This window comes from Lemur catta, chromosome 11, assembly GCF_020740605.2.
Source record: "Lemur catta isolate mLemCat1 chromosome 11, mLemCat1.pri, whole genome shotgun sequence".
Taxonomy (NCBI): Eukaryota; Metazoa; Chordata; class Mammalia; order Primates; family Lemuridae; genus Lemur; species Lemur catta.
In genome coordinates this window covers 83,752,861-83,775,835 of record NC_059138.1, presented here as the reverse complement: position 1 = coordinate 83,775,835, position 22,975 = coordinate 83,752,861, and the positions used below count along the sequence as shown (strand labels likewise).

The window sequence follows — 22,975 nt, the reverse complement described above, 5'->3', positions numbered from 1 at the left end:
CTTGCTACTTCAGACCTCCACTAACCTGCTTAGACATCTTAGTTTCAAGTTTCTACGGTTCTTTTTTAAATTTAATGATAGTACATGCTTCTCCATACTGCAGAGTCAAAAGTCTGATTCTGAATTTTTCGCCTGCTGAGCAAAGAGACAGAGCCCCAAACTGGAAGAAGTACAGCAGGTGACTGTGCAGTGTACAGTGTGGTGACTAGACACAGCAACACCTCAAGGACAAGTAAGGAACTCAGGCAACGAAGGCTTCTTTTAAGATTTCCTTGTTATGGGAAAGGTGAGAGTTGGTGGGAGAAGCTGTCTTAATACTGAGCACGGGAAATTTGTTCTTGTATGCCCATCTAGCACTCAGCAATTTCTGCAGTCAGAACCTCATTAGTTGAACCAAAGAGTGGTCAACAGAAAATTTTGGCTGAAAAACAAATTCACTTCCTGCTTTGCCTAAATCTCAGTTTAAAAGCTTTCCAACAAGCTCATGAATGAATAGATACAAGAATCAATGTTGAACCCACCAGCCTTGGCTGCTATGTTTTCCTGCCTCTTCTACCTAAAATTAGTCAAGATTTCCAAAGATAATAACTCCTGTTTGCAACATTAAACTCGTCCCTATTTTTAAAAATCTACTGGTTCTCTAAAGTGACATGGGACATACCCGCCTTCACACCACAAATATGTTCTTGAAAAATACACATATGTTAAACCATATATTGAGCGTACCTGAAGAACTTTCTCTGTAAGAAAATCAGCCAGTAACTATTTTTGTAAAGTTAAAAATGTATTGCGTGCCAGCTGGGTACTGGTAATGTGCCAGGTGATCTGTATGATTTAAAAAAAAGACATAGTCCCGCCTTCAAGGTGCTTACAGTCTGTTTGGGGAAATAAGATCAACTTGTAAGAGACAATCAGATTCAGAGGTACCTGTTACAAAGTCCTGCTAACGGTAGATGTGTGATACATAAACGTTAAGTAACTAAATGGTCAACAGTGTGAAAGTGGCCAGAAGGTCTGGGAGAGTCAGGAAGTGGGGGCCTCTATGGGTTGGAGAGACCAACGCAGCCTTCATGGCGGGTGTGGGATGTGAGCAGAGAGAATTCAGGAGAGTGAGGTGCAGGAAGAGAGGCTACTCCAGGCTGGAGAAAAACCCAGATAATAGCACGGTTTGATGCTTCTGAAGGACGATGTAGAGAATGGACTGCCTGGAACTGAGGATCTAGGAAGTTGTGAATAACTTTCAATCCCGGAGAAGGCAGAGAGCCTATCTTGTGAAAGAGGTGGGAAGATGGATCCTTCCAAGTAACCTTTGGTGTAAGTCAGATTTTAAACATATCAATCAGGTTTACTTAAAGGAAATATAGCTGTATTGGTGAAGTGATAGCTTGACCATTCCCAGGGGTATCAAATACTAATTCTGTGATCTCCAGGACGACGTAGGGCTTTCATGACAGGCCAGTCGGGACAGCAAGTTCTCCCTGGGCCATTGAATTATTCCAGGTCTGTTCAAACAGTCCAGCCTGTGTCCTGCCTTGCATGTAAATCCAGGGTGCTCTGGGGCCTGTGATGTGACTCCAGAGGTAGAGGTGGTGTGTGAGACTGAGGCCTGGAGAGTACCCCAGCCTCGTCCCCTTTATCGAAACTTTTAGAGGAAGGGCTGGTTTTGTCATTTTCCCCTCCCTCCCTCCTATTGTGCAAAGTTACATTTTATTGAAGATCTGGATGCCCAGCTCGATTCTGACCTCCCAAGACTGTCTGCATCCTGCAGGATCCTGGGGGCCTGCTCCCTCCTTTGGGTAGAGTTACAGACTTTGGAAACTGATTGCATCTGGCCTCCTGCCTGATTCAAATCAAGCCTATCCTGATTTCTCTCAGGTGGGGGCACATATGTCAGTGCTTATTTTCATGGTTGACTTAAATATTATACTGTTTCATTTTGGTTAAAAAAGCATTTATCTAAATCAGCACTTAGAAACAGGAAGGACTGGGGAATATTGGCAGATAGATATTGGCGGATGGGTAGGTGCAGCAGACCCTAACCTACTAATGAGCCATGGTCCCAAATGTGTCTTCGTTTCCTTATGGCAGTGAGTTCCCATTGCTTGGACATTTCTTTCCCGTAAGAGCAGCTTGACTGGAAAGGCACAAACCTAAGCAGACCTCCTTCAAGTTACGTAAACTCATTTAGCATCTGCAAGCAAAAGATGATGGAAAATAAAATATGTCCAGATATATACCAGATGCAAAGAAAAGCAAGAGGGGTGTATGAGAACGTAACTCTGGTCTAATAAATGCCAAACCCACCTACACAATAATATAAAAATAAGAGTTCAAAAAATGTGAAAATACCATGCCTCTAAATGGCTCATTGCATAAAGCATAGTGAAATATAGACATAAAAAATGAAAAAAAAAAATAAGAAGAATAAAATCAGGCAGGTTCAAGGACATATTTGAACTACAAAGAATGTTTGCAGATAAAATGATGCTTGTTGGGGTAATACGCTGACCCCAGGCATGGAAGATTAAAGATTTTACTTTCTTCCCTGGTATTTATGTCCTTTTATGATTGTTTCCTCTAAGTCTGGTTATTATACACTACATAGGACAATGTTAACTGTAAAATTTAACTACAATAACAGCAGCTATGAAAGAAAAAGACATGCACAGAAGTACATTCTGAAAATTTAAAAATTTGCAATTTTGAAAAAGAAGCACAAAACAAAATTTCATCAAACTGAATTTCCTAGAGGGAAGATAACGCTATGGCAGAACCAGTGTCTTGAAATTTCCTGAATAAATAATTAATAACATGACAAAGGAGTAGCCAAGAATCCTGCATTTTTCTGTTCAGTTTCTATATGTTGACTATAAATTAGAAACAATTTCTCATGTTGAATCTTTGTTAAGGGTTTCCTCAGGAAACCCCACACATAAATAGAGCCATACCACCAGATGTATCAGAATTACACTGGATGGGATTTACATCAGATTACTTCCAAGGCACGGAAGTGGAAAGTCAAAAGCACCGTGTATACCTACATTTAAAAAGCAAGTCCATGGAAGATTTCGGAGAAATGCAAATGTGTCCTATACCTTGCAAGGCACAGAAAGCAAAATGGTACTCAAGTGTTAAAGAACATGTGATTCTTAGCAACACCTAACCTGCTTTATGCCAAAATATAGCATCATACTATTACAATCACTCTAGTTAGGATCTCAACTTCAGCATTTTCTTGCGTTTTTCAAGTTCAGGCATATGTGGGCACAGTTGGCAAGCTGGAGGGTCGGGTTTGAGAACCTTCTGGGAAGGGGCGTGTGCTGCTATTCACTGCTGATGTTTACACACCTCTGGGCATGTCTGGGAACTAGGGTAGCCTCTTTGAGATATGTTTACGGGGGCAGAGGACCCATGCTCAGGAGGAAGGAAGCCGCAGGGCTTATCATTGCAAGTGACCAGGAATCCTGGGAAGAGCATGATGGCAATCGGCACCCAATGGGCACCCTTAGCCCAGTTCCCTGGTGCAAGGCTGGTCCCAGCGAGAGAAAGAGCACCACAGGGAAACAGAGAGTAACCTTGAAAATGCGACGCTAAGAGAAAGGAGCCAGAAGCCCAAGGCCACATGTGTAGGATTCCATTTATATGAAATGTCCCTAATAGGCAGATCCATAGGGACAGAAAGCAGGACAGTGGCTGCCAGTGTCTCAGGGCGGGAGGAATGGGAGTAACTGCTAACGGGTGCAGGCTTTCATTCAGGGGTGTTGAAAAGTTCTGGAACTAGACAGTGGTGATGGTTATACAACACTGGGAATGTACTTAGTGCCACTGAATTGTACACTTAGTTAACAGTTAAAATGGCAAATAGTTAAAATGACAAATTTTATGTTATGTGTATTTTACTACAAAAAAAAAAAAAAAAAAAAAGCTACACTGCCTTGGGATGCCACAAAGGAAGGCATAATCCTTCTCCACTCTTCATGGCTTCGTGGTCCTGAGGGGTCAGGGCAGCCTCCAGCAAGGGCTGCCCTGGTGGGGCCGTAGGAGAGCCCCGGGCAGCAGGATTCCGGCACACAGAGGAACAGGCTGTGCCCACTGGGGAGGCACAGGCTGGTGGGGTAGAGAGTAGGGTTACTATCAAGGTGAACTGTAGATTCATTCCTAAGTACTCTCAAGACACCACCCTGTGGCTTCTAGCAGGCCCAGGGAAGACTCGGAAGCTGGACACGGTGTGCATGGGCAGAGAACACTCATGTCGATTTGGGTCAAAAGTAAGACAGTGCTTCAACGTTTGGAAAGCACTTTCATTTACTATGATAAGTTAACTTTTCAAGACAATTATTTAGATAAATTATATCACTGCCATGTTATACATTAGAAATTGGGCTCAGAAAGGTTAAGTGACCTTCCCAAGTTTACACAGCCAGTGAGTACTCGGGGTGCTTCTCAAAGCCTTGAAACAGAATAGAATTACTTGCACTGAAGGGGGAACCTATTTCCTCCTCAAGCTTTGAACAAAGATAACTGCTCACTTGCAGAGAGATGCCCGCCATGGCTGTGCTCTTCAGAGGGGGTGGCTCAGGTATCCAGTGACTGAACCTAAATTGAATGGTCTGTTCAGTGATGAGTGGTTCACCTCCTGGGAAAGTGTGTACCTCTGTCCTGCTGTGGGCAAAGCCTGCCAACGTGAAATGTAAGACACAAAATGTAAATGTGCATTTCAAGGATTAAGATGCTAATTTGAACCATGAGTTACTATGAAGAACAGAGGCACACAAGGGGTGTTGCAGGAAGGAATAGTGAGAGGCATGAGTGGAGGGGAAGTGGGGAAGGGCCACAGTACACTTTATTCGTGTCACAAGTTAGCCTTGACGGTAAGAAAACATTCCCTCCATGGTTAGACATAGGGTGGCAGCAACACTGTGCTCAGGCCTCGTGCCGTTTTAAGGAAAGCAAGTAGGCGTTCTGGAGTATCACTGGGTGGCATCTAAGAGTTCTCCAGCTGGATTTATCTTTAACTGGGAACAGCAACTCCCAGATCAGCCAGTGTTAAAAAAAAATCTCTGGGCCCATGAAAAAAACCAATGCTTCCAGATGTAGCCTTTGCTTCCCTAACTCTGTATTTATTGTTCACTTTTGTTGCCTACTGAAACCTCTAGAAGAAGAAGAAAGTAGAATCTAGAAGAACCCAATAGGAGGAATTGGAGTTAGTAAATAGGACATCCACACATGCCCTTTAGGTAAGAACATCTAATGCAGCCAAACTAAGGATGCAGGTCATAAACCCTTTCTGGTGCCCTCAGTAAAGGAGTCCCTAGCCAGCTTACACTAGCAGGCAGACGTTTTGCAAAGTAGGTGGAAAAAGGTAGATAGCTGAGGACTAGGGGTTTTGAAAAAGCACAGAAGGTGAACACTTGCTGGGAATTCTGCCTTTTTTCTTGGCAACAATGTCAGAAACAACCAGAGTCAAGTCTACCTCAAAGATTATGATGTGTGACCATCTTACATATGGTCAATGTCATCAGCTCCAGAAATATTGCTACACATGTCCTTAATCTGATTTTTGTTTTTTGCTTCCTTTGCATTTAAGGCAGAGATCTAAGTGTCTCTGGAGATGTCAGGGGAAAAGAGATAAATTCTTCCAATGAAAACATCCCTTCAACTTTCCATGTATTGCCTAAGTCACCCAAGCTTCTTTCTTAGGTTGGTTGTTGTCACCAGTCCTAGTGGCCTATCTCAAATTGTGGACCAGAATCCGCTGGGAGCTGGTTAGGAAAGTAGGTTCCAGAGAGAAGGATAAAATCTGCATTCCAAAGACCCCCAGGAGGCCAGGAGTCATTGCCCTGGGCTCCAGCCCAAGTTGGAGCTGCTGCAAGCAGGGAAGTGGCTCTTCCCTTGACCTTAAACCAAGCAGATCAGCTTCCTTCTCCAGCTCCATGACTCTGAGACTATTTCATCTCAAGAAATTGTTCTGCCATTAGCAAAAAAGAAAAAAAATGGGTTGGAAAGAAAAGAAAACAGACACCTAGGAATCACCCAGTGTTCTTTAGTACCTTCTTTTGGAAATCAGGGCAATTCACCAACTGCTACTGCCTTTGCTGACATTTTAGGGGGCATCCTTGTTGCAGTAATTGAAGAAGGGTTAAACCTGACACATGACATTGGCTTTTAGATGCCTTGTTAAACAGGGAAGATGAAAAGCACAAGATGAGTCCCCTGTAAAGCAGAAGCTTCTGCAGGACTATCCCCAGGGGAGCTGCACCCTCCCAGCAGGGTGTCAGAGGGGCTAAGGACTCAGAGGGGCAAGTCCCTTTATGGAGCAATTGACCTCCCCACCATCTCCGCCTGCAGAACGGCCCACAGCTAGGCCTAACGTCTCAGGAAAATAAGGGAAAGGCTCTCCTCTAGAGAAATTAAAAAACTGTCCAGAGAAGAACTAGGATTTTTAATGTGGGAACATGGGCACCCCAAAGTAAAGTGCTTCTCCACTAATTCACCCACAATCTCACTGTAATACATTGAGCTCTAAATCAGATCACTCTTCCAAGTACTTAGGAAGTCCCTCCAGATTCCTACTGAGTGCCAACCAAGATGAAAGAAACAAGATCCATACCTAGATAGCTCCCCCATGGAATTGCAGGACACCAAAGATAAAGATATTTTAAAATCCAAAAAGATTTCAGAGAGAAAATAAAAGGCCACCTACAAAGAAACATAAATTAAACTGATATCATACCTCCCGTTAGCAAAACCAAATAGCTAAAATCAGAGAAGCAATGCTATCAAAGTTCTGAGGGAAAATTATCTCGTGCCAAGAATTCTATTGCTAGCTCAACTATCTGGCCAATGGAAGAGCAGAGTAAGGCCCATTCTGGGACTTACAAAGACTTAGACATCTTATCTTTACATACTTTTTCTTACAAAGTTGAATAGGTACTTCTGTAAAATAAAATCATGAACTAAGAAAGAAGAAGACATAGGATCCAGGAGACAGTGTACATCCCCCAAGAGAGCAACATGAGGGATGCCACCATGACAGCTGTGCAGCCATTCTACACAGCAACCAGTCCGGAGTGGAGCATAAAGGCAGAAGGTTCTAAGGTAAAATAACTGCATAAAACAGGGGGATTCCATAGTAATGATAAAATATTTGACATTTTGGAAGAATTTGAGACTATGGAAAAAAGAAACCAAAAACTTCAGGAAAATATCAAAGTCAGTCTGGGAAAGTCACAATGCAGATATGCGAGAGTTATGCTGAATTAGAACAAGAAGTCATTGAACTTCAAGAAGAAAAACTGAATGGATTCAATGCTATAGAGAAAGTAATAAGTTAAACGATACCAGCCACTTCCTAAAGAAGGTATACATCTCTTCTTATACCACTACTACTAATAAAGAATGGGCAACTTTATTATTTTATAGAAACTTCAGGAAAAACAAACAATATAAGAAAAAAATGCATGGTTTTTATAAGAAACAATAAAAGAAACAACATGATTCAATTGTGTAATAAAATGTGGTGTACTAATCATCAGGGAAATGCAAGCACAACCACAGTAAGATGCCACCTCACTCCAGTTAGAATGGCTATTACCAAAAAGACAAAAGCAAATATGTTGGTGAGAATGTGGAGAAAAGGGAACACTTATCCACTGTTTGGTGGGATTGCAAACTAGTACAGCCACTGTAGAAAACAGTATGGAAGTTTCTCAAAAAATTAAAAATAGAACTACAATATGACCCAACAATGCCCCTATTGGGTATACATCCAAAGAAAATACAATCAGTATATTGAAGGGATATCTACACTTTCATGTTTATTGCAGCACTATTCACAATAGCCACGATATGGAATCAGCCTAAGTGTCCATCAGTGGACGAATGGATAAAGAAAAGGTGGTATATATACACAATGGAATATTATTTAGCCATAAAGAAGAATGAAATCCTGTCACGTGCAGCAACATGGATGAACCTGGAAGACATTGTGTTAAGTGAAATAAGCCAGACACAGGTAGACAAATACTATATGATTTCACTCGTCTGTGGGATCTTAGAAAAAAAAAGTTTGGTATCATGGAACCAGAGAATTGAACAATGGTTACCAGAGATTGGCAAGGGGGCAGGAGAGGATGGAGAAAATTTACAATCAAATTTACAATTAGATAGGAGAATGAATTCTGGTGTTTTATGGTATTGTAGGGTGACTATGGTTAATAGTAAAATATTGTATGGTACAAAATAGCTCAAAGAGAGGCTTTTGAATATTCTTGCCACAAAGAAATGATAAATGCATGAAGTGATGGATACACTAACTACCTTGATTGACTCACTATACACCATAGATAGGTATTGTACAATTATACTATGTCAATAAAATAAAATGTGGTGTGATTTTGAGCATTTGGTACAGTGTGAAAAGATGATCCACTTGGATGTTTTCTTTGAGTGTGCTAAAATCCAGACTGAGAGGGACACCTGCTCATAGCATATTTCTTGGCTCTGTAGGAAATAACAAGGTAGCCATATTAAAGTCAAGAGTGTTTATAGCCTTTCAATTTTTGGAACAACCTATAAACAAAGCATGATACATTTGATGAGAACACAAATGTTATCACTCTTAACCATGCAAAAGAGAAGAGTTGGTGGGAAGGAGGAGAGAAAATAAGGACCAGAGTACTAAGTGGAGAATCTATAGCTGACAGAACAAATAGGGATTTAAATATTTAATGTTACAAAGTTACCTAAAAATAGGGCTATACTTCTGTTAGGAGGATGGAGGAAGAGAAAGTGGGAGATGTATGTGAGCAAAATCCTCATACACCATAGCAGGAAACATACAGAAGACACACAAAGTTAATAAATCAAGAATAGAGATAAATTGGAAGTCTTTAGAAATATGGAGGTAAACCTATAAGGCCTAAACCCAGAAATGGTTAAATGTGATTGCTCTTGGGGGAGTGAACCTGAGGGTGGAGAGCAGTATAGCTGAGAACTCAGCATGTCTTCCTAAATTGATTTTTAACCACATCCATCTATTACATTGATACATTTTTTTTTAAGTCAGTTTCCAAACTTTGGCTACATCTTGTATGATAGCAGCGAATTCCCATGTGCCAGGCACTGTTCTAAGTGCTTGACATTAATTTTCTCATTGGTCCTCTCAACAATCTTATAAAGTGGGTCTCCTAAATTGCATTCTCCCAAATGCTGCCAAAGATTCAAGTGCAAATGATTTAAGGAAGGGCTCCCAAGAGAAGCCAGGAAGGGAGCAAAGGTTGGACGTTAGGTGAAGTCCCAGCCTCATCCTGATTCCAGGGAGCTCTGAAGCATAAATTGCACCTCAGGGTTTATCTCGTCTTGAAGACTCCCTGCGTTCCTTCTATCCCTCCCTGCACCGATGGGTCAGTGGTTCTGGGGTGAAGTGGGGCATAAACTCCAAACATGTTTAGCTTTTCTTAAAGCGGAAGTGGCTTCAGTGCCCAAGAATCAAATAACTTCCTAAGAATCAGAGCACAGTATTTTAAAACTACTATCAGAGGTGATTATGCTACATAGCAGGCCACATTAAGGTACTCTTAAGAAAAGGGAAATTGCCCTCAGAGAGACAAGGTATACATTTCCATGGAGCTAATCTATAATGGATTGGTGAAAGCACAATTATACGAGGTTTCCTCGACTCACTCTCTTGTTCTCCTTTTTACTATATATGTGTATATATACACACACACAATATTATATATTATATAATTCAATATTCCATATATTCATAATATCATATATATTATTTATATATACATTACAGCAAGCCACATTAAAGACACAGATAGTCCCCAGGCTTCAAAAACTTGGTCAATTAATAATTACTGAACAAAACAGAGATGTTCCTGCTCTCACAGTGCTTAGAGTTCAGCTGCATTGAAAGCCTTGAACTGGTGAAAGCTTTCGCGTGCTGATGGATGTCCATCAGATGGAGGTTACTAGAAGTACAGAAGACAAACACCACAGAAGCCAATTCTGCAGTTGGAGAGGTGGTCGGAGGCTGTGACTGCTCTGGTCCAGCTGGCAGGTATATCCCATCATGCAGATATATGTGACCATTATATCTTCCAGTAATTGGCATGCCTATTTCTGTACCCATGCTTATCTGGCAACCTTCTGACGATAAGGATTTCCATGGAATTGTCCTTCACAAGCAGAGAAGGTGTTGGCTAAAGGACAATCACATTAGGTCCCCTTGATGATTATATTTCTCTTTGTAAGTTAAAATGGGCATCCTGGTTTTACAATCTGTCTTCCTCGGTTTGAGTCAGCAAGCAATATTCTGATCCATCCTAGGACACTCATTAGATTGAGTCTCTTGAGCTCCTTAGGTTGAGGGCTAGACTCTGGATGGAACTGACTTCACCTTTGGCTCCATTGATGACAACAACTGTGGCATGAACCTTCTTTTGAAAAGTCAACAATAGACATTTTTTCCTGATAGTCCAAGAAATGTTCCCAAGGACTATTCCATAGGATGCTAGGCCCCACATATATTCCATGAAAAAAAGGTGTTTCATAGCCAAAACCTTTGGGAGACACCACATGTTGTATCCTATTTTTGGCAATCCATAGTGAGCATTAGAATATTGATAACTAGAATTTCAGCATTAAAGAAACCTGATTAATATTTTCCATCCCTCACTGACCAAATTCATTTGACCTTGCAACTCTATCATCTTGCTTTTTTTGACACAAACTTACTCATATGTATGGAACTAATATTGTGAGGGACCCACTTAGAAATAGCCCGAAGGTGTCTCTGTCTGCTATAGTCAGAAATGACCACTTTATGAATGAAAGACTTTTATACATACACATAAATACCATTATATGTATACAATTTATAAATTTTATATGAGTCTCTAGAGGAAATGGTGAGCAATTTTCTGTATAAAATAAGCCTAATGAAATTCTTAAGTTTACCCCTAATAAGGCTACATGGATTAATCCATGTGGTGAACTTATCCACTGTGGTGAATCTGGTTAATGCATACTGAAGAGAAAGTTTCAGTGAGTGTAATAAACATCTTGGATTGATTAAAAAATGTAAATATGTGCTAAGGGGTATATACACAACAATTCCTTAACACATGCAGTTTCCTTGAAGGCAAAGCATTTCAGATAGTCTAGTAGGGAAGGAGAAAGAAATACAAAACAGGGACTAAAAGTGTGCAAAGGTGGGAAACCAGAGCTTGGACGTTCTAGGACCAGCTAGCACAACCTGGGGGTTACTTGGCCCCTTCCCAGGCTCTGGGAAGGCATGATTGCTATGGACTTTTAGCTGTGAGGAGCCTGGTGTGCATATCCTGCTCCGAAAATAAGCCTACAGCATGAGTAAAGCAGGAAAATGCAGTTCTATCAATACTAAACTTTTAAATAAGATCTTCTTAAGCAAAACATTTAAATAACCCTCTTCTGCCTTTTCCCATCAAATTTTCAAGTATCCTTCAGGTGTTAATCCAATATCACATTAGAACCCCTAAGATTAGAATGTGCATTTTAACTGAATTCTGGTAGATAGATCCTACATATTCCTTGATTTTGCATGATTGATGCTTGCATAACCTGCAGGGATTCCACAGACTGTATATGGAAACATTGATTCTTGATTTGAAATCCGGTTAACAGATGAGACCAAATTTATCAGTCAGAGAATCCTAACCCTCCCACCATAACTGGGGTCCTCTTATGGAGTGTGGCAGAGGCTTGGTAAAGAATAGGGCAGAAAAATGGTTTTCCTTGGATGTCAGTTCTCTGTGCTCTGCACATTCTCCAATACAGGAATAATCAAGTCATCATTGTTGTTTGTTTGTTTGTTTATTTATTTGCTTTTTGAGACATTTGAGAGTCACCATCTGTGCCTCACTTTCTTCTTGATACTGTATGTGTTTAAGAACAGAAAATACATTTGCGTGTAATAGGAAGCTGCTCAAAGAAGTGCCCATGTAACATTCAGTCTCATTATCTTTCCTCCACACATGTGTAAAACAGTTATTTCCATCCTTGGTGGCCTCTTCTTAGAAGGCCAATCTATCTTGGAGGTTAAAATGTTTAAAATTATAGCTAACATTTATTAAGTGTGGTTTTTCCAAGGAAATTTTTACTTTTTAAAAAAATTACGGTAGAAGAGAAGCCAATTTCACTAAAAAATGATGGTATGGACATGGGGGAAAGGGAATAGTATGCTCATTTTATATTTCTATGTTAATAAAATAATTACTTAAATTTAGTGGACAAAGCAATGGATCTTGGCTTTCAAAGCATCAGTGTTTCCCTTTCCCTTCAAATGGAAATTTGTAGAAGAAAATATTACAGGCAATTCAGTGGTGACTACACCTGGTTTAAACACAGCACTATGTTCACTCAAATTTCTTTTAGGCTATAGACACATGGGCCAGTGCTTATTTTCATGGTTGATTTAATCCATCCCCTCTGCCAGTGTGGGGATTATTCCCTACAGTTATTCTTCAGTATCTGTCAGTTCAGATTAAAAAAAGTTAAGTGACAAAGATGCGGTGGTTGATTCCTTTAGAAGGCTGTGGAAGCCAGAGTGTATAGCAAGAGATTTCTTTTTAAGAATCTGACTATGCTGTCTCTTTAATTTTCCCCATATCACCACAAATCTTTTTTATCTAGGGTGAACTTTAAACTTCCTAAACAAGCAATTCAATTTTGTTCCTATACAATAACTTCAGGGTTGCCAAAAAAACTTTATTGATCTCAGTTTATTGGTTCTTGCTTATGTTTTGAGAAGAGGAAATACAGTATTATATTTCCTCTCACTTTACAGATGAGGAAATCTAAGACATGATTCTAGGACTACATGTATCCTAGCTTTGCTTTGCCTTCACAATAAATAATAATGCTTTCCTTAAGCTACATCTATTTTCATATTTTGAAATATAAGATTCAAAAATACGTTTTTGCTAGATTTGCAACTCCATTCCAGACTTTTTGAAAAGAAACCTGTAACAAAATGACTTTAATTATGTAACAAAATGTTACTTCTGTTAAATGTTAAAAGTTACTCATATTACAGCATAAATAATATTACTATTCTCATTCTTATATTCCCTTTCCATCTCTACAGTAGAATTCTTTAGTAGGAGAATGAATATACTGCATGAGTAATTTGGTTATTTTGTACTGATGTGCAAATTAGTCATTCAATTCACATAATTCCTTTTAAAGGCTTTCATATGTAGTAAGTTAAAAAGAAGGCAACTAATAGTTTTAATGAAATAATTATATTAATGGGAGAAAAGGGTCATCAAAAAAGAAAACTGGCAAAAGTCAAAAAAAGAATTGATTCTGTAACATTAATGGGGCTAGGACGTAAGGTTGCATTACCTACGTGAGTTCAGATGTTTATGTAAATGTCTCTTGGATTTTTGCCAGGATGGTTGGTGTTGCTTCTGGGAAGTACAATAGTAGTATTTTAACTTTGTGTAATGCAGTATAGACAAAAGAGACAAACATAAATGTTTCAATCCAGATAGGTTAGGTTATGCTATGATAACAAGTAACCTTAAAATCCCAGCAGAGTTTACTTCTTTATATGTCATAAATCAGCTTAGTTCACTGTAGTCACATTGATGCCCAAGCTGATGGAGCAGCCACTATCTTGTACTTTACGAGAAGGAAAGAGAGCTTTTTATGGTGGGAATTAAATGCTTTGGCCCAGAAGTAAACCCCATCACTTTCTCTTGCAACTCATTGGCCAGCACTAGTCACATGGCACCACCCAAACAGGAAGGAGACAGGAAGTGTAGTCCTCTCAATTCCCAGAGAGGGAGAGAGCCAGAAAAATTTGCATTAATGACCTCCACAAATGCCTCACTCTGCCTCTGAGATAGTTTTTATATTTATTACTTTCTTTCCATTGTCATTTTCCTTAGTTGAACCTCATTATGCCTTGTCTGGATCATTGAAAGAAGCTTTTTTTTTTTTTTTTTTTTGAGACAGAGTCTCACTTTGTTGCCCGGGCTAGAGTGAGTGCCGTGGCATCAGCCTAGCTCACAGCAACCTCAGACTCCTGGGCTTAAGCGATCCTACTGCCTCAGCCTCCCGAGTAGCTGGGACTACAGGCATGCGCCACCATGCCCGGCTAATTTTTTTTTTTTTGTATATATATTTTTAGTTGTCCAGATAATTTCTTTCTATTTTTAGTAGAGACGGGGTCTCACTCTTGCTCAGGCTGGTCTCGAACTCCTGACCTCGAGCGATCCACCCGCCTCGGCCTCCCAGAGCTAGGATTACAGGCGTGAGCCACCGCGCCCGGCCTGAAAGAAGCTTTTAACTGACCTCTGATCTCTTGCCTTCCTCTCCTCCTTCTCTCTCCCCCTCTCTCTCTCTCGTTCATTAAATTAACTAATATTATCAAGTCATGTGCCAAGTACCTGTATGACTGTATCTGTATCTGTGTGAGTCTGTATGGGAACCAGAGCTGAGTAGCAGCAGCCCTCTCAGATAGGGCTGGGACCCACAGTAGCCAGAATGAATTGCCCTCTTCTGCCCTCCTCTAAGGGGACAGCGTGTTGTGCCCTGCACTAAGATTAATGTGTCCCTGGTTGCTTCTTTTACTGAATAGTTTCCTAAGGAAGGTAATCATTTTTTATTCAGGTCTTTTGGTTTTTTAAAAATCTTTCTGCTCTCTCTCTTAGTAACATGCATATAGTAGATGTTCACTAAAAAATTAGAAGTAATCATAGGGAACTGTAAATCGGCCACTTGATAACTTCAGCTTATTCTTCTCACCCGTCATGTACCATATGCCTGCTCTGGTTTAGTTCACAAAAGAAGAGATATCATTAAAGAATTCTTGAGGTTAAAGGGATTCATTGCTCTACTTGCAAATCACGTGACCTCTGAGCATGTGAGGAATTGTAATTAACTTGGGGAATGTTATAGATTTATTTTTTTTTTTAAGTCAGATTCCTATGCTCCTTTTTGTAACTATACAGACCAAGGCAGCCACTCTGATGTATCTGGAGCCATGTCCTCAAATGCAGGATATTTTTGTTTATGAACTAGCAATTTATCAAAGGAAGTGAATGAACATTTAAGGATTCAGGATTCAAAGGGGTGCCATAGAAATTCAACGTGAAATATGTATATAAAATGTGGTCAAAGAGGAAATGACAAGCTTAGAAAGCCCTGAAAGGTTATCTGGATAAAAAGAAAAGTGCTTCAGGTGGATCTGAGATGGACAGATTAAATCATAATCTTAGAAGAGTGAAAAATGTCATCCTAACCCAGGGCTGACCCAACTTCCACTCAATCTGGGAGAGATATAATAGAGCATATGGATTAAGAGGGTTTAAGTTGAAGGTCAGGTTTTTAGTATGTCCAGGCTGGCAGGATGTAAAAGCCAGCCAGGCATAGCAAACACATTGCCCTGTTGAGTGAGTGGCTGATGGAAGGGCCAAGCCACAAGCAAGGTGCATGCGGGGACCCACGGGTCAGTTACTCTCCCATCTTCCCATATGGCCACACTCCATCCACTTTGTGCCATCAGCAAATGCACGCTCTGTTCATAAGGGAAACCGGGCTAAAGTAAAGGATGGGTGAGCACGATATCACTAACAGGAGTAGTGAAACAACACTTCCAGATCCTTTCTACTCGTAATGAATTAAAACATTTAGTACAAATCTGAGAAGATTATATAAAAGCTGTTTAGAGGAAGACAAGAATTTGTGCTTTATGGCAAGATAGCGTCTCATAACTAAAAATTACTCACTCCCTCCATGGAGGTTATCAGTGTTGCTTGCCTGGGCTGATGTAATAGTCTCCTGTTTTCCGTACGTATGCATTAAAGTGCAGCCCCCCCTCCCCCACCGCTCTTTCTCTCTCTCTCTCCTTTATTCCTCTCCCATTTCCCTCCCTTCCTTCTTTTCTATTCATCTTCTTTCCTTACTCTAGACATTTATTAAGCACCTACCATATGCCAGGGAATGAGCAGGCTAAACTTATAAATGTTACTTAAACTTCAGTTCTGCTTTCCTGCACATTCTACCTGGGGAAACAGACATGCAAATGCCCAACTACAATATTTCTTCTTGGTTAGTGATTTTCACCGTCTTCCCATGTCTCGAAATAGGTACATATCCTCACCCTTCCCTTCAAAACTTTCACAGCTTACCCCCACCCCATTTTCTGGTCTGAGCTCCCGTCATTCTCCCTCATGCGGCCTCACATTCCAGCTGAGCTACCTGCACTATGTTTCACACTCACACTTGGCTTTTGCTCACGCTTTTTTCTGCTCTCTGAAACGGTGACACCCTCTCCTCTGCTCCGTTTCTCTCTGTCATGATTCTGTATTTCTTTAAAAACTCAGCTCATCTTTCTGGGCAGCCTCTTCTGCTCCCAGTTAGCACATAGTAGGTGCAGTGAAGTGACACCCTGGCTATGGTCTGTACACACAATAGTCCCTCTTTATCTGTGGTTTCACTTTCTCTGCTTTCAGTTATCCATGGCCAATCAGGTCTGAAAATATTATGGCATTCTGAGAGAGACACGTTCCCTTAAAAGAATGTGAGAGACCACGAGACCACATTCAGATAACTTTTATTACAGTGTATCTTTATAATCATTCTATTTTATAGAACAATTTTTATTGTTGTTAACTTCTTTCTGTGCCTAATTTATAATTAAACTTTATAGGTATGTAAATATAGGAAAAAATATCATATCTCCAGTGTTCAGTACTATCCATGGTTTGATGCATCCACTGGGGTTTTAGAACGTATTCCCCACGGGTCAGGGGGGGACTACTGTATCTCTTTTATAGTTGTTATCCACACTGTAATGTATTAGTTCTAATACATTGGTGTCCTTGTTCTGACCATGCTGAGACTCTAGAGCTGTGATAAGCCTTTTTGGATCATGAACCCCTTTGAGAATCTGATAAAAATATATGTCCTTTCCAGAGGATATGCCAAAATTGCATAACTTCGCAGGAGATTTCAGACTCTTCTGAAGCCCATCCAGAGACACCTACCCACGGTTAGGACTCTCTGCTGGGAGATCAGGGTCCAGATCAGGGCAAAGGGCATCTGGCCTTCCTGGAAACACATGGCGCTTGCTGGTGTCCACTGCTGGGAGAGGTCGTTCTTCTGACAGAGGTTCAGAACTCGGAAGGTGGGCACAGGCGGTTGAGGGAACTCTGGCTCCTTGATGGTCTTGAGAGTCTTATCTATGCTCTGGACCTCCCAGGTGGGAAGAATTAGAGACTGTCCCTGCCACGTGGGGTTTCATTCTGAGTGAGCTCCAAGTGAGAGCCAGACTACCCCGTAGAGAGGAAAAGCTCTCTGGGCTTTTACTAAAGTCGTGTTTGAATAGTCCACCTCATCTCACTTTGGTTATAGGGGCTTACAGTGATCCTGTGGTAGCAGATATGAGGCACTACAGTGCACTGCTAGACCAGGACGCAGACTCGTAAAGAGGCTATCTGAGAATTAGGTAGACATCTCTTAACTCTCCATCTATGTTATAAAGAAATATGATTTTAAATTGTATTTTTGGAAAGAGCTATTGTGTTATCTGAGTCCCACCCCGTCAAAGAGTAGGGGCTCTTTCCCCTTCATTTCATGCCGAGGAAGGGGGGTTTCCATGGAAGGACACAGAGAGCTTGTTTGTGTCCTTGTGGTAGGGGGACACATCAGACCTGTGTTGGCCTTTCGTTGGAAAATGCTAAAGGTAAAAGACAGGCTGGTTAGCTGCTCTAATAGGGAAGCTGAGGAGGGATGGCAGCCCTAGTGGCTGGCAGTTGAGGTTTATGCCAGAACTTCCTAGGGCCCTGATGTGGGCTGCGTGCACGAGCCAATGCTGGTGTGGCCCATCTTAGATCCTGTCTGAGACAGTACCATGGAGGGGTGGGCATAGCTCAGAATAGAGAATTTAGAGGTGGTGCATCATCCACATCAAAGGATCTATACTTGAGAGGCTGGGATTCGGAGGTTTCCAAAGAACCATAAAATCATCCCTCAGAAAAAGAGTCATCTGTAAATAATATCTCCAAGTCCAGTGAGCATGAAGTCAGCTAACTGTAGTGCCACTCAAGTAGGAACTTTCCTACTTCCCTTTTCCTTTCCTCCCAAAGGGTCAGGAACTGGAGAGGGAGGAGGAGCTGGAACTTTAGGTCGGGAACAAAGAGAGAGAGTTGACTAATTCCTTCCTCAACTGCAGGACTTTTGTTGGCAACTCGGTTGAGATGCAGGATGTGAGAGGCCTGGGGTTATGGGGTGTTGAAACTTCTACTCAAGTTGCAGTTTTGACTATTAACTACACCTGTACATTCGAGACTTATTAAACTGAACCAGTGTTTGTGTTACCTAGCAGTGACCAGGGAAGTTGTGAGACCTCCTTGTGCTGTCATTTGGGGGCAGAGGGAGAAGCAGCCCTACAGAATGAGTTTAAAGTGACAGTGAGTGTCGAAAGCCCTGCTTGTTCAATGCATGGTTGCACTAACCCCAGAGGAACGGAGCCGAGGTTTGTTTTTTTCCTAAGAGAGCTGACAGGCTCCTTTGCAGCAGACACTTAAGAACCACTGGGTTAAGGACCGTATTTTCTTCTGTGTCTTTTCTCCTTTTCTCCCTGGTATTGCCTTTGTGGGTCTAAGACCTAAAACATTAATAATGGTTTCCTTTCTTTGGAAACATTCATTCAGCATTCTACACATATTTATTGACTATATACCACAGTGGCTGTCAAACTTCAGGGTTCAGAGGTACTTGTGAAAATGCTGATTCCAGGGCTCCACATCCACAAATTTTGATTACATAGCTCTGTAGTGGGCTGAGGGATTGGCACCCTTTAAACAAGCTTCTGATGCCAGGGGTACTTGGGCCACTCTTGAATAGCAGTGGTCTCTCCTGGGTGCCAGGCATGGTGCTGGGTGCCTAGGATGCCACAAGGAACCAGACATATTTCTTACCCTCAAAAAACCTAACAGTTTGGTGGCACATGCAGAGAGCCTGCAAATTATTCCCATGTCTGAGCATGTATTTCTTTGGCAATGTTTATAAACCATGAGACAGCGGTAGGGTTAGTGCAGGAAGTGAGAGGAAAACCCATTGTAAGTGCCAAGAAAGAAAGGTTTTCTGAGGCATGAGGGTCAGACTGAGGAGCAAGGGAAATAGAAGGGTGAGGTCTTTAAGAGGCTGCCACAGTGAAAGAGTGACTTGTAATCTAAGGATTCCTTTGCCAGCACTCTGCCAAATATATGAGAATCGGAGCTGGCAGGGTCCTTGGAACTCATCAAACCCAATCTCACCCTTGAGAAATAAGAAAAATGAGACCAAGAGACCTTAAATGATTTGCTCAAGTGCACACAAAGGAAAAGATAGGATTGTTTATCTGTATATTTTGAATATATCTTGAACCAATAAGCACTTATACCAAGGGGAGTCTTATTGGCTTAGAATTCTAGAGGCCGTGCTACACCTGATAGTTAAAATCTCTGTAAATACATGATTAAATGAGGCAAATAATTAGAAAGGGATCCAAAAGCTTCCTTTTCAAGAACTATTTTATCTAAGGTAATACAAGTAAGTAGGAAAAAAATCCCCATGGTAATTTATTACCTCTTAGCTTTTGACCATAAATTATTAAACCTGAAAAATACCATTGGCACAAAAACTGGGTTATGTATTTATCTTCATTTGTTCAGGCAACATGTATGTACTGAGTGCCTACCATGTTCCAGGCACTGTGACGACTTCCAAGCAAACTTGAAATATTAAAGAAAGAGACACTCACAGCAGAAAGGACTACAGGCCTCTCTGGGTGCGTGCTGGCTTTTTACAAAGCATCAGTGAGTGCCAGCCATGCAGGAGGCTGATTTCTAGGTCCCACCGACTGGGAATCAGTTTTACATGCTACTGAGTTAGGTGTCCTCCGGGAAATATTACCGCTCCGATACATTCAAGACTGGATGAGGTTAACTCAACAGCACCTACTTACTTCCTTTTAGAATAAAGGACAACTTAACTGCACAGGAGGTGGGATGAGAGAGACAGAGAGAGACAGAGAGAAATTTCTGCTCTGGAATAAAGTGTCACACTTATCTCAAAAAGGAAGGTGTGCTCCTGATTCTTCCCTCGGGAAGAACATCAGAGTCCTCCCTCTCAGACTGAGACAACTCCATGCTACTGGGAAGCTTTTGCCTCTTAGGCCAGGCTGCCGTTGTGCTTTTTGGATTTGCCCCTCATTTTTCAAAGTGAAAGAATTTCGAGAGAATGGATATTCAAAAGACTCAAATCCATATGAGTTTTTTTTTCACTTTTATTATTAGGCAGTTAATAAAATCAAGTCCTGTTCTGAAATTCACAATTGCAACAACATTTCATCTGCCTCCAGCCACAGCAAAGTGGAGCAAGAGGATGGAGGGATCTGCTGCCTTGTCTTAGAAATAAAGACTGTGACAGTCTGCAGAGCCACACGTAGGAATGGAACTAAGAACCCTAAAGACTTTCAGATGAGACAATACAGAGGACTGTGTACCACTCCAACTTAGGTGCCCCCGAGTAGTAAGTCTTACATGGAAAATCACACAAAGAACTTTGCAAGTGTGGAGACTACTTGTCCCCAGCTTTGCTTGGCCCCCTCACCCTTGTGGAGTGGCTCACTCCCTCTGTAGCCAGTGGGTACTGGGTAGGAACTCAAGGGGTCTCAGGGGCAAGCTCTGTTTCTATCATAGGCTACTCCTCAGCCATACTGCCTGAGAGCTTAACCATTTGTTGTCACATCTTCTCATTTGAGTCCCTAGATCTGGTGCAGATGGGTGTCAAGTGCAGCTCTGAGTAAGATCACAATTAGGCTTTGTTAGTATTAGAGTTAAAAAAAGAAATCAAGGCCAGGTGTGGTGGCTCACACCTATAATCCCAGGACTTTGGGAGGCCTAGGTGGGAGGATCATTTGAGCCCAGGAGTTTGAGACCAGGCTGGGCAACATAGCAAGACCCCGTCTCTCCAAAAAACATTTTTAAAAATTAATAAAAAAGGAAACCAAAACACTAAGTTCCTACTAGTATTCAGAGGGTTCCCAGCAACAAGATAAATTCATATCCATAAGCTCAGTGACTTGAATGATACCTTTTGAGCACTTAAAGCAGGAACACTGAGAAGATAGCAAGTTGAATATTGAAGCCTGTCAATACTAAGTTTTCTGCAACTGTTGTGATTATTGCTGGTATGACTATTACTACTTTCATTGCTGTTACTCTGCTGTTATCAATATTATCACTGGAACACAGCAGTAAATAGAACTTGAACTCAAGGATGACCTCATCAATCTGCTCTCAATCAACTTCTCTCACCTTAACTGGTAGGATTTTCTCACAGGACAAGTATACCAAAAGGGTAAAATAATTATCTTGGGGCAAATTATTTAACTAAATCTTATGTCTTTTGTCCATACAATTAGAAAAATCGGTGACTCCACATGGATGGTATAAAGCTAAAGTGAAACAGTGTATGCAAAGCCCTAGGTCAACGTCACCCATGAAGTAGGAACATCAATAATATTAATTCTTTCCTTTCCTTTCTCCTGAACCCACCACTATTCCTGCTACTGGAGACTCCAACCAGGCCTGAAGGGAGAGATCTGTGAGATGGGGGGAGGTGAGTTTGAAGGAGAAAGAGGAGTGGATTAAAGAGGAATAAAGGGAAGGCTCTTCCCCTAGGTAGCAGGGCTGCGTTGAGAGGCCTCTGGTACAGGAGGGCTGCCTGCCTGGAGGAGGCAGAGAGTAGGAACTACCCATGAACTAGTGGGCATTTATTTTTCTAACAATACAGATTTATTGGCCTGAAAATACAAACTAACACAATCAAACAGTTTATGGATCATTCACTGAGTACCTATTATGTGCCACACTTAACCTCCTATTACTCTTACAAAAACCCCTGGTGGTTATTTTGCACATGCGGCTTAAGGGACCTGTGCCAAGGACCAGCCTCAAGACAGGCCAGGGAAGTTCTTGCAGTGATCCTAGAGTCTGTACGCCTCCCTGGAAAAACTAACATTGTAAATATTAAGGAAACATTTACAAATGGAAAGAAGATTCTCTCAGATGGTTTATAGAATTAGAGTAGCAAGCCTCCCTCAAAAATCCTAATGTATGCAGAGCTATACATAGTAGCTATCCCCCACTCAACAATGAATGTGAAACACAAATTTTTCTTTCTATGGCTGTAAAACAGGACACTAGAACTGACAGAACCATAAATCTCAGTCACGGAAATGCTATGAAATACAGTGAATAGTTGTACTTAAGAACACAGAGGTTTGGGGTTTTGTTATGTTTTAATTTTGATCACCTGAAGCTTTATTTATAGCATCCTTAGGAAGATCATCACTGTCATGGTTCCATGGTCAAAAGATTCTTAAAAAGTTGTCCACTTTCAAGTTCAGGAGGCTGACTACTGTCATTTGGGCTTCAGAAGGTGAATTTCTAAAGAATTATTGGGAACAATCCTTTTCTTTTATTCAGAGCCTCAGCTCTCTCTAATATCTTTGCTATGGTTTAGTTCATGTAGCCTATAAAATAAAATCATAATTAATTTAGGTTGCAACTCTCCAGGCCAAATAAGTATTTTTTTAAATGTTAGAACAAGTGTTTTAAATTTTGACTGTTGTGTTGAATGTTATTATGAATTCCACATCTTATCAACTGGACTCAGAAACAGGAATAACCACATAAAACATGATTATTAGGAAAATAACAACAACAAAATGGAAAAGCAAACAAGTAAAAATGTTTGTTTCATGCTCTTCCTTATGAGTCCTCAGCAAGAACATGCCCTTTCATGGAAATGCTCAGAACTAACTCAACTCTCTTTAGAATCTTTAGCTCCTTTTCATAAGATTTTTTTTTTACCGTTACTTCAGGGAAATATAAAATCTTGCTTCAACCAAGACCCATGTCTGGCT

The 22,975-nt window shown here is 41.0% G+C and overlaps 1 protein-coding gene across 2 annotated transcripts in view; it reads right to left on the bottom strand.

The window, feature by feature from the left end:
• The window catches only part of POU6F2 (POU class 6 homeobox 2), a 436,460-nt gene that overhangs the window by 111,020 nt on the left and 302,465 nt on the right, over window positions 1–22,975 (bottom strand). The gene's annotated exons all lie outside the window — the stretch shown is intronic.